This window comes from Lactuca sativa, chromosome 4, assembly GCF_002870075.4.
Source record: "Lactuca sativa cultivar Salinas chromosome 4, Lsat_Salinas_v11, whole genome shotgun sequence".
NCBI classification, from domain to species: domain Eukaryota; kingdom Viridiplantae; phylum Streptophyta; class Magnoliopsida; order Asterales; family Asteraceae; genus Lactuca; species Lactuca sativa.
Window position 1 is genome coordinate 88736256 of NC_056626.2, and position 12026 is coordinate 88748281.

The 12026-nt window shown below is 28.8% G+C and overlaps 1 long non-coding RNA gene across 6 annotated transcripts; it reads right to left on the minus strand.

Annotated features, from left to right (window-relative positions):
- Nucleotides 1-690: 690 nt before the first annotated feature.
- On the minus strand, nt 691-11787 carry LOC122197324 (uncharacterized). Of its 6 annotated transcripts, XR_006190527.1 has the most exons (6): nt 11382-11786; nt 10688-10815; nt 2944-4133; nt 2761-2874; nt 2611-2679; nt 2094-2467 (listed from the first exon to the last, which is right to left on the minus strand). It is a non-coding gene; the product is annotated as an uncharacterized LOC122197324 (long non-coding RNA). The 6 variants fall into 6 exon arrangements; XR_006190525.1 differs by having other exon boundaries at nt 2761-4133; nt 11382-11787; XR_006190529.1 differs by lacking the exon at nt 2611-2679 and having other exon boundaries at nt 11382-11785.
- Nucleotides 11788-12026: the final 239 nt, after the last annotated feature.

Genomic DNA, 12026 nt, shown 5'->3' on the forward strand with positions numbered 1-12026 from the left:
AATATGTTATGGGTTTTGAAGTTTGTTTTGCCCAAAGAAAAGATAATGTACTATTAAAAAGTTCTATTTTAGTGAATTTGACCATTTGCAAAAAGTTACAATAATAATAAACAAATCATCTAAGTTACAATAATATTTTACATATTTTTCGTATTGGTGTTGTTTTAAGGTTATTATTTTACCCATACACAACTTAAAAATTGCTAACTGCTTAAATTTTATAACTTTAGGTAGAGTTTTGCCCTTCATGTTGTTTTACCCACAAAAGGGTTGAAAATGCTTCTTGATTCGAGGCAATGTATTTTTATGTAGTTTCTTTTAACATTTCACTTTTATTTATTTTTTTATTATAACATTATATCTTTAAATTTTTACTATGTATGATGATTATATTTTTATCAATCTCCCGCCGCAACGCGCGACTTAAAAACCTCGTTTCTTACATCACACTTTATTACTATTGATAAAGCTGATTTTTTTAATTAAAATTAACATAACTAATCCTTGATATGGTGAAGTCAACTTCCGGTTAATTGTGTGTTACAAGTTTACAACATCCTATTTCATTTACCTCCATTACAACATTAAACTTTTTCTTACTAAGTGCCTTCTGCTTTAAAAAAATCTAACTACATCTATGTACTTTTGTTTTTGTCTTATTAGAACATTATTTTTTCAAAAATTGACCCCTATTATAAAAATGAAAAATGCTTTGTATATAAAGGACATTGTTAACTTGGTAGATTTTAAAATTACAATGTGCCTAACAACAAGAAGCAAAAGTAGGATGCTGTAATAAATAAATCAACAAAAGTATGTTGCCATTTCACAAACAAATATATACTTCGGATCAAAATACAATCAACTTTCTTGAGAAATCTAATCGTCATGCTTTACATAATTATGCATCAAACCATGATAACGGAAGTTTACTTTCTAAAAAAGCATGCTATGTTAGGAACAATATCTTTGCATGATAAATCTAACAGGAACAAAATCCTTCAACTGTTGTAATTAGAAAAGTTAAAGAGTTTATGATCCTACATGCAGCGCAGCTTCTTTCACTAGTATAGAAGAGATTTGATAATGCGATTATTATTATTTGTTGATGTGGTTTTCTAACCGCGCCAACACATATAATATCAAACAAAAACAATATTTGTTGATGCGGTTTGTAAACCGCATTAGAAAACGTGAAAAACCGTCTTATAAAATATCTAAGTAAAAATCACAAATCGCACCAAAAACTTTGGAACCGCCCTATTAAATAATTGCACCAAAAAACACAAAACTACTATATTAAATAATACCACAAAAAAATACAAAACCGCCCTATTAAATAATACCACAAAAAAATACAAAACCGCCCTATTAAAATACAGCACCAAAAAAATAACAAAACCGTACTATCAAAAATAACATATCATTAAAACAAATCATCATTATAACATATCATTATAAGAAATCATCAATAAACAAAAACATACTATTAAACAAAACATTATTATACAAAAAACCAACAATTTCTAATTACACTTTAGTTATAATAAAACAAAAAACATTATAATTCTTAAAAAATTCTTTTCCGACCACCGTTCACCATATCAGTTAAACAATGTACTATTTCAAGACCTTATCTTCAAGTTTAACAGCCGAAGCAAAACTTTTATGTTCTCAACAAACTCGTTCATATGTTTTATTACTATAAATCCACATTCTCATCCACCTTTTTGTTTGTAGCAGTGCATTTAATTCACAATAACTATTTCAAACCACTTGAAATATATTGATAAAAACTAATAGAAAACATATTTTTACCATTTCCCACTTATTAAATCGCCCCGGGAAAATTTTTTCAATTAAAGAAGCAAAGAGGTAATCATCCTTTTTCTTTTCCTCGTTGTTTTCATAAATTTAAGAATCAATAATATACTGCAAAAAAGAAAAAAAAAAAAAAAAAAAAAAAAAAAAAAAAAAAAAAAAAATATTTAACAAGTAAACACATGTGTAGCATGTATATGTATAAGTGTAGTGTATATATGTATGTGAACATATTATGGAAAGAAAAAAATTTACCTCTATAAATATATATGGAACAAGAAAATATTGTTTGCCTTTATGATACGAAAATATTTATTTGATATGTTCAACAACGGGCGACAGATTGTTTTTAGTATCTAAGTTTATAATGCAAAGCGGATAAAAAAACCACAATCAGAATTGGGTTATATATCAAGCCAATCATAAAAATAGTTTTAAAACCTTTCAAATGCATAAGGCTATAATCAAAGTCAATCTCTTAAAAATAGTTGTAAAACCATGATAGGTATCTTGAACCTTGCGGCGATGCATCCCTTTAACAACTCAGGATCTTCAAGTGTATAGAATTCAGGTTCGGGTTCGGTTTCGGATTGGGATTTTTGTTCGGGTTCAAATTCGGCTCCAGCTCGGGGTGCATTTAAATCAACTTGTAGTGGATTCATAGATAATATTTGAAAACAAACACAAAACATTAGTACATAGATATGATTATATGCGAACATAAAACATCCAAAAATAAACATAATATATCTAAAAACAACAAGCATGAAACAAGTTTTTAATACTAACCATATCAAGTAAACCACCCTGAATATGTTCATTAATTTCATGATGATAAAGATTGTGGTTTTCCTCAGACTAAATTAACATACAAATTGTTATAATATTAAAAAAAATCAAACTAAATTAACAAAAATTAATAATGATTTGGTCGACTACCTGTGGACGATAAACTGAAGTCGTCGTGATGTCATCAGCGTGTATCTGTGGCGAACCACGATTCGACCCCATTCTCGTGCCACTATTTGACTTGTTAAGTGTCTTGTTCACAAGCTAAAATATTTTGTAATATATAAATAAAAGTACACTAAAATATATAGTTATACTTAAATACAAATATACCTTTATAGCATATCCCAACCGAATGTTTAACATATTCGACTTATCCCGTTCATGTGACGGCATGCACAGGCAAGTTCTCATATATTTCGATGATTTCATTAACCTTAACTTTCACACAACCTTTATTTATAGGTTTTGAATGTATTACCATTTCAGATGTTGACCATGCAATATCATAAACTATTTTCAATTGGGTATCAGCCACATTCACAAGCAAATCACATTCTATCCTAACCTGCAAATCATACAATATTTTTTTTAAATATAATATAAAAACATGATATATATATATATATATATATATATAATTAAATATCCTTTTTATGTGGAAACTATAAATATATTACTTCAATAGGTGGATCATCTGTCAACCATCCACCAGACGAACAACTAGATTCATGGAATGTTGGGATCATGTCAACATGTGGTTTCGTGTTTCAACTATTTTCCACATTCTTAAACAATCCATAGTAAACTTGAGTAGGGCCAATGATATTGGATATTCTTTGTGATCGCCCCCGTGATCGTGTCCCAAAAGTCTAACTAATGGGTCTTTTTTATTTTGAAAATTACTCACATCGGCTATCATTCTTTTCTCTTTTTGTTCCTATGAAAAAAAAATACTTGGCAAGATATATTTAGTAAAAAAACAAAATCTTCATCAAGTGAAAAACATAATTGTTTACCATAAAATGAAAATCTTCAATTGACCCTTGTAGAAAAATCATACATATTGGTTTTTTTGTTTTTTATTGCAAAACCATTAAATACAGCCTAAACCGTTCATTTTGTATACGATCCAGAAACTCGTATTTTGATACAAGTTGAGGCCATATACTGTCTTTTTTGTTCAAGACCCTACCATCCACTTCGTGCTAAGCACACAATGAATATTCTTTTGTCATTGCTTTCTTTAGCTTTTGCACTTTTTGCCTTCATACATACCAACAAAATAATAATAACAACAATAACAATAACAATAAATAAACAATTAAAACATACCAAAAACTCAGGGGTAGTTTTTTGTGCAACGAACCTATTATATACATCAGTTTTATAAAACCATATTTAAGACAGTCATTCAATCCTTGGATCATAAAATTTATAACAAAGTATGATTTAAAAGTTGATGCAACCTTCACAGCTTTCTTCTTCATAAAATTTTCCTGATCATCAGACTCAATGTTCCACTGTTTTACAATTTTAAAACAAGAGTTTAAACATAATAATTAATTAACAAGTTATTCATATTTATAATAAATTAAAATATAAATACATTGGTTCCAACCATAAATCTTTAAAATATGTTTCTTCAAGTTTACGTGTCTCTATATCTATAGAAACCTATGTCGAGCCATCATGCCATACCAAGAATTCAACCTCATTGGCATGCCACCGTTTGGAATATTATTTTCATCAAACTTCACTTGATACTTTTTAGAGGAATCTTTGACTTAAATGCACCAATACCACTTTCACAACAATAAATCAATACTGTAAATATTCTAAACTATACGACATGAGACAGTCACGTTCATATATATTCTAAAAGATTCGAAACACCTTTTCACAATAAAACTTTTTGACAACAAATCAATACATATACACCTTGGTCGAGACAACAACAAATCACTGTATATATATACTAACTCAAAAATGACATTGTGACGCGGAGACTTGTGGAACGAATTAGGCGACGTGGACGGCGGAGTTAGTGAATGTTGTCCGATAAATGTGAGATTAATCGTCGATTTAGCCGTCCGGGACCACTATAAACGGGAATTTCCGTCGGAAGGGTTTAGGATTTCGGATATGAAGGTTTCAAGACAAGAGCTCGCATGCAATGAAAAATATTTGTAAGGCAAATGACGAAAATCATAAGAAGAAAACCTTTGTGGAGCGATTTAGGTATTTTTTGGGGCGATTAATGTAGGGGGATATCCGAATTCTTAAACCCTTCTTCTGTAATATCTTTAATATTCGCCTACATTAGTCGCCCCAAAAAATACCTAAACCGTTCCCAAGGTTTTCCCTCTTATGATTTTCGTCATTTGTTTTTCAAATATTTTCATTGCGCGCGAGCTCTCTTCTCGAAACCTCCATATCCGAATTCGTAAACCTTTCTCTGTAATACCTTCATAGCCCAGGCCGACGGAAATTCCCGTTTTTAGTGGTCCCAAACGGCTAAATCGACACTAAATCTCACACTTATCGGACAGCATTCACTAACTCCGCCGTCCACGTAGACTAATTCGCTCCATAAGTCTCCGCGTCACATTGTCATTTTTAAGTTTTCTGTCATATAAGGTATATATATATCCATTGATTTGTTGTTGTCTCGAATAAGGTGTATATACATTGATTTGTTGTCAAAAAGTTTTATTGTGAAAAGGTGTTTCGAATCTTTTATAATAGATATGAACGTGACTGTCTCATGTCGTATAATTTAGAATCTTTACAGTATTGATTTGTTGTGAAAAAGTGTTACTACTTTATATTATAGTTTGGAATCTTTAGAATATATAAACGTGACCGTCTCCCGTTTAATAAATGTAATATATAGCCCCACATATATAGGGTCTACCAATTTATTGGATCGATCCTTTTCACTGCATTATGTTAGATTCTGGTTTTGTATTCATGTAATATACAATTGTATTGGATTATGGTTGTTGTCCTTATGTAATGTCTATCTTCTGTTATCTATGGATAAACTTATTTTTAATTTTTTTCAATATTGTTAGGTTTGTAAAAATGGAAAATGTACAAACAAGAAAAAGAGGTGAACACGGTATTGGTGCATTTAAGTCAAAGATTCATCCAGCAAAGTATCAAGTGAAGTTCCATAACAATAATATTCCAAACGGTGGCATGCCAAACCGGTTTAATTCTTGGTATGGTTATGGTTCGACACAAGTTTCTATAGATATAAAGACGGGTAAACTTGAAGAAACATATTTTAAAGATTTATGGTTGGAAACCAAGGTATTTATATTTTAATTTATTACAAATATAAATAACTTGTTAATTAATTATTATGTTTAACCTCTTTTGTTTTGAAATTATAAAACAGTGAAACATTAAGTCTGATGATCAGGAAAATTATATGAAGAAGAAAGCAAAACTATAAAACAGTGAAACACTAAGTCTGATGATCGGGAAAATTATATGAAGAAGAAAAGTTGTGAAGCTTGCATCAAATTTTAAATCATACCTTGTTATAAATTTTATGAGTCAATGATTGAATGCTTGTCTTAAATATGGGTTTTATAAAACCTGATAGGATTGATTTGTTGCACAAAAAACTACCCCCGAGTTTTTTGTATGTTTTAATTGTTTATTTATTTATTTAATTTTTTTTAGTATCATTATTATTATATAACCTCAACTTGTATCAAAATACAAGTTTCTGGATCGTATACAAAATGAACGGTCTAGGCTGTATTTAATGGCTTTCACAATAAAAAACAAAGAAACCAATATGTATGATCTTCTACAATGGTCAATTGAAGATTTTCATTTTTTGGTAAACAATTATGTTTTTTACTTGATGAAGATTTTGATTTTTACTAGATATATCTTGCCAAGTATTTTTTTTTTTCATAGGAACAAAAAAAGAAAAGAATGATGGCCGATGAGAGTTATTTTCAAAATAAAAAAGACCCGTTAGTTAGACTTTTGGGACACGATCACGGAGGCGATCACAAAAAATATCCAATATCATTGGCCCTACTCAAGTTTACTATGGATTGTTTAAGAATGTGGAAAATAGTCAAAGCACGAAACCACAGGTTGACATGATCCCAACATTCCATGAATCTAGTGGTGTGTCTGATAGACGGTTGACAGAATATCTACCTATTGACATAATATATTTATAATTTCCACATAACATAGATATTTATGTATATTATAAAGTTATGTTTTTATATTATATATTTATAAAAGATGTTGTATGATTTTCAGGTTAGGATAGAATGTGATTTGCTAGTGAATGTGGTTGATACCCAATTAAAAGTAGCTTATGATATTGCATGGTCAACATCTGAAACGGTAATAAAGGTTATGTGAAAGTTCAGGTTGATGAAATCATTGAAATATATGAGAGCTTGCCTGCACATGTTATATGAATGTCGCCACACGAACAGAAGAAGTTGAATATGTTAACCATCTTCTGCATACCCTCGTTCATACCCTCGTTCAGTGGTTGAGATATGCAATAAAGGTATATTTGAATTTAAATATAACTATATATTTTAGTATATTTTTATTTAAATATTACAAAGTATTGTAGCTTGTGAACAAGACACATAGCAAGTCAAATAATGGCACAGAAATGGGGTCGAATCGCAATTCGATACAGATGACATCACGACGACTTCAGTTTATCATCCACAAGTACTCGACCAAATCATTCTTATTTTTTGTTAATTTAGTTAAAAAAAAATAATATTATAACAATTTGTTTGTTATTTTAGTTCGAAGAAAACCACATTCTTTATCATCATGAAATTAATAAACATATTCAAGATGGTTTACTTGATATTGTTGGTGTTAAAAACTTGTTTTATGCTTGTTGTGTTTAGATTTATTATGTTTGTTTTTAGATGTTTTATGTTTGTATATAATCATATCTATGTACTAATGTTTTGTGTTTTTAGATATTGTCTATGAATCCACCACAAGTTGATTTAAATGCACCCGAGCCGGAATCGAACCCAAACCCGACCCAGAACTCAAATCTAAATCCAAAACCAAACCCGAACTTAAATTTTATACATTTGAAGATCCTAAGTTGTGTATGGCTCCTTAAGCAGAGTACAACAATAACGACCTAAGTTTCTATCTGTTGTTTTTCAATTTGATTTTCAAGTATCAAGGTTTTTTGGGAATGCAAATGCCATTAATATTTTTTCACACAAAGAGAGGCATCGCATCAGGGTTCAATTTACCATCTCATATCTTAGTGTTACAACTATTTTTAAGAGATTGGCTTGATTAAGTTATCATGCATTGGTTTGCAATGTAAGTTACTCTCTCTCTCTCTCTATATATATATATATATATATATATATATATATATATATATATATATATATATATATATATATATATATATATATATATATATATATAGGAATGAGTTCTATGGAAAACAAATAACTAGGGCAACATCTACCGGAACCAATAATCAAATGACACGTGTCCATTTCTTTCTTCACAAGTAATGTATTTTGTGGAAGTTATTGTGGAAGTGATGTGTTGTCATGTTTTCATTGGTTCAAGCATGTGTTGCCCTAATCATTCATTTTCCATATAACTCTTCCCTATATATATATATATATATATATATATATATATATATATATATATATATATATATATATATATATATATATATATATATATATATATATATAGGAATGAGTTCTATGGAAAACAAATAACTAGGGCAACATCTACCGGAACCAATAATCAAATGACACGTGTCCATTTCTTTCTTCACAAGTAATGTATTTTGTGGAAGTTATTGTGGAAGTGATGTGTTGTCATGTTTTCATTGGTTCAAACATGTGTTGCCCTAATCATTCATTTTCCATATAACTCTTCCCTATATATATATATATATATATATATATATATATATATATATATATATATATATATATATATATATATATATCAAAGAAGTACTTTCGTATCATAAAGACAAACAATATTATTTTGCTCCGCATTTACAGAGGTAATTTTTTTCCATAATGTGTTCACATTTATATACACACTACACATATATGCTTACTTGTTAAATAATTCTTATTTTTGCAGTAGGCATCGGGTGCTTTTTATCCTATGTTCGGAAAGCAAAATGCAGTTATATTCTTGATTCTTTAATTTACAAAAAGAACAATGAAAAGAAAAAGAGCCTTTACCTCTTTGCTTCTTTAATTAATAAAGTTTTCCAGGGATGATTTAATAAGTAGGGAACAATAAAGGTATGTTTTCTATTAATTTTTATCAATATATTTCAAATGGTTTGAAATAGTTATTATGAATTAAATGCATTGCTACAAACAAAAAGGTGGATCAGAATGTGGATTTATAGTAATAAAACATAGAGAGAATTTCATATATGCCCCTTTTAAACTTCAAAATATCATATCTGCCCAGCTTAATTTCTCAATATCAGTTTTATCTTTCATAAACCTTCAAAATATCATATTTGTCCAAGTCCTTTTTTATAATGTTTTTAATATTTTATAATTATTTTTTATACCTTAGAATTATTATAATAATTAAAAATTTTAACCATGTCATTCTTACGTCTAATGGAATATGAACTTCTAAATTGTTGGAATGTCGCCCTTCTGACAAACAAAAAGATTCATCTTCAATCCTCTCTATGGAATTTATATTTTGATTGTTTAGTTTTGTTGTTGATTATTATCATGTATATGGATGATATTTTAGATATTAACATTGATATTTTGATGTTTAAAAACTACATATACGATATTTTGATATTTAAGAAGAGCGTATATGATATTTTGATGTTTAAAAAGAAAATATATAATATTTAGAAATTTTATACAGGGTAAATATGATATTTAGAAATTAAGTTGGGTAAATATGATATTTTTGATGTTTAAAAAATGCATAAATTAAATTCTCTTTAGAACATATGAAGAAATTTGTTGGGACCAGTCAACATGATTTAGAAAATAAAGTAAGTATTTTGTATATATTTAAAATATCAATATTTTTATTTAGTTATATATATTTTAAATATCAATATTTGTTTGTTAGTTGTAGTTTTGGAAAAAAAAAATTTGCTTTGGCCAGTAAACTTGAAGATATGGTCTTAGAAATAGTACCTCGTTTAATTGACATGGTGAACGAGTTGGTCAGAAAAAAAATTTGTAAGATTATAATGTTTTGCGTTTTATTATAAATAAAATGTTGATTTGTTATTGTTTAATAATATGTTTTTGTTTATTGATGATTTGTTATAATGATATGTTATTTTTTATAGTGCGGTTTTGTTTTTTTATGCTGTATTTTATTAGGTTGGTTTTATATTTTTTAGTGTTATTATTTAGAAGGATTTTGTATTTTTTGGTGCTATTATTTAATAGAGTGGTTCTTAATTTTTTGATGTGATTTGCGATTTTCACTTAGATATTTTATAAGGTGGTTTTTCATGTTTTCTAATGCGGTTTACAAACCGCATAAACAAATATTGTTATTTTTTTATGCTATATTTGTTGGTGCGGTTAGAAAACCGCATAACAAATAATAATAACCGCATTATCACTTAAAATAAAATGTAACTAAAACTTAATGCTCCTAGAGACTCCGCCAACAATTAAACAAAAAATAAAAAGTTAATAAAATTAGCCTAAGAGGAATTGTTAATAAAACTCAAACTGATCAAAAAACTTTATGATTTTGAGAAGATTTGTTGTTCTCCTGTCTTACCAAAAGAAATTATTATGTGTTAATTTTGACATTAAAATCGTACAGATATCAAGTTTGGAAAATCACAGTAAATAGCAACATGCTTTACTCTTTTTGAAGTGTGTGCAATGTAACTTTAAAAAAATAGCACCTTAGTTACATGTCAAAAAAGAAAGAAATGAAAAATGAAAGTTAAATTGCACACAGTGTGGGAACTCTGAAATAAAAAAATAAATAATAATAATAATAATTATAAAAGTTACAGGACCCAACAAAGATAAATACTTACCTTCCATTGATGTGGATAACTGTATATGTGCTATGGCTTTTTCAACATTGTTCACTACTTCCATAATGTTAACCAAACCATGCACTCAGTCTCATGTTTTTGCCTTTTTGTTCAAATTCTTTTTTAACCTAACAAAAACAGAAACGGTGAATACTGAAATACTGTACGAGGTAAGATTATTGACTAAAAGATCCTGATCTGATACAGTTAGTTTTCATGTCCATATATTAACTTTATTTTTACAGGAAAAAAAAAAAAAACCCTGGACCCTGGAGAAATAAAGTAGTATAAAGAATAAATAAAAAAAAAGGTATAAGAACGAAAAGATGAGAAAGAAAAACCCCCAACAAACAGATAAAACCAAGAATCCCAACGAAAAACCAACAAAATGCAGTTTCCTTCTTAAATTATAATGCATCTGGAAAAATCAAAATCAGAGTTTACAAAAATACCGCCAACGAATAGATGAAGAAAAAGGCAGGGTAATGCTAGAAACCCTAATGAGTAGAAAGACAACAAAATAAGATTAAAGACATAGCAATTAACCTTTGATTATTTCCTATTCAAACATCAATTTTAATTTGACAAGGAAATTACAATATCTTAACCGAAAAAAAAAAAAAAAAAACAACCCTAGAGAAAACTTACAACGATCTTGTTAATTTCTTGGACTAGAGAGATGAATGAGAGTTACCTGCGCAGGTTGGGGGTGTTTACTGTTTAGGTCTCCGGCAGTGGAGTTACATAGATCGCTATGGGTCAGGGGTGTTTGGGTTTGTTGAGGGCAGAATAACTGAAGAACGCGCGACCACAAACAAATCCTGTCGAATTCAAAGGGTTTCTTAGATCACCGGCGAAGAAAGGAAGGTAGTGTTTTGGCCTCCGGGGAGCGGAGGAGTTAGAGTAGAGAGATCGTCAGGGTTTGGGTCTTGTGAGAACGGGAGTTAGGGCATGTTTGGGGTTTGGGTCTTGTGAGAATGATGGGAATGATACGTTTTTAAAGTGCTTGTTTGGCTTATGATTTAAATAAAAAATAAAAAATAAAAAAAAATAAAAAAACTGATTTTAAAAAATGTTTGAAAAAGAAAAACTGTTTTTTACGATTAGGATGGTTTAAAAAATTAAAAAGCTAAGATTTTTCATTTTTTTAAAGCTTTGTTTTTTTTTATTCAAAAAATTGTTTTAAAAAACGTTTTTTAAATATATAAACATTTTTTTTAGCTTATTAGCTTTTTGAAAAGCTAAAAAGCTAATAATCTATTTTAAAAAGTCATCCCAAACACTCATTTAGAGTAGAGGAGGTAGATCTCGAAACCAACTCTTTCGACTGGTTATATTA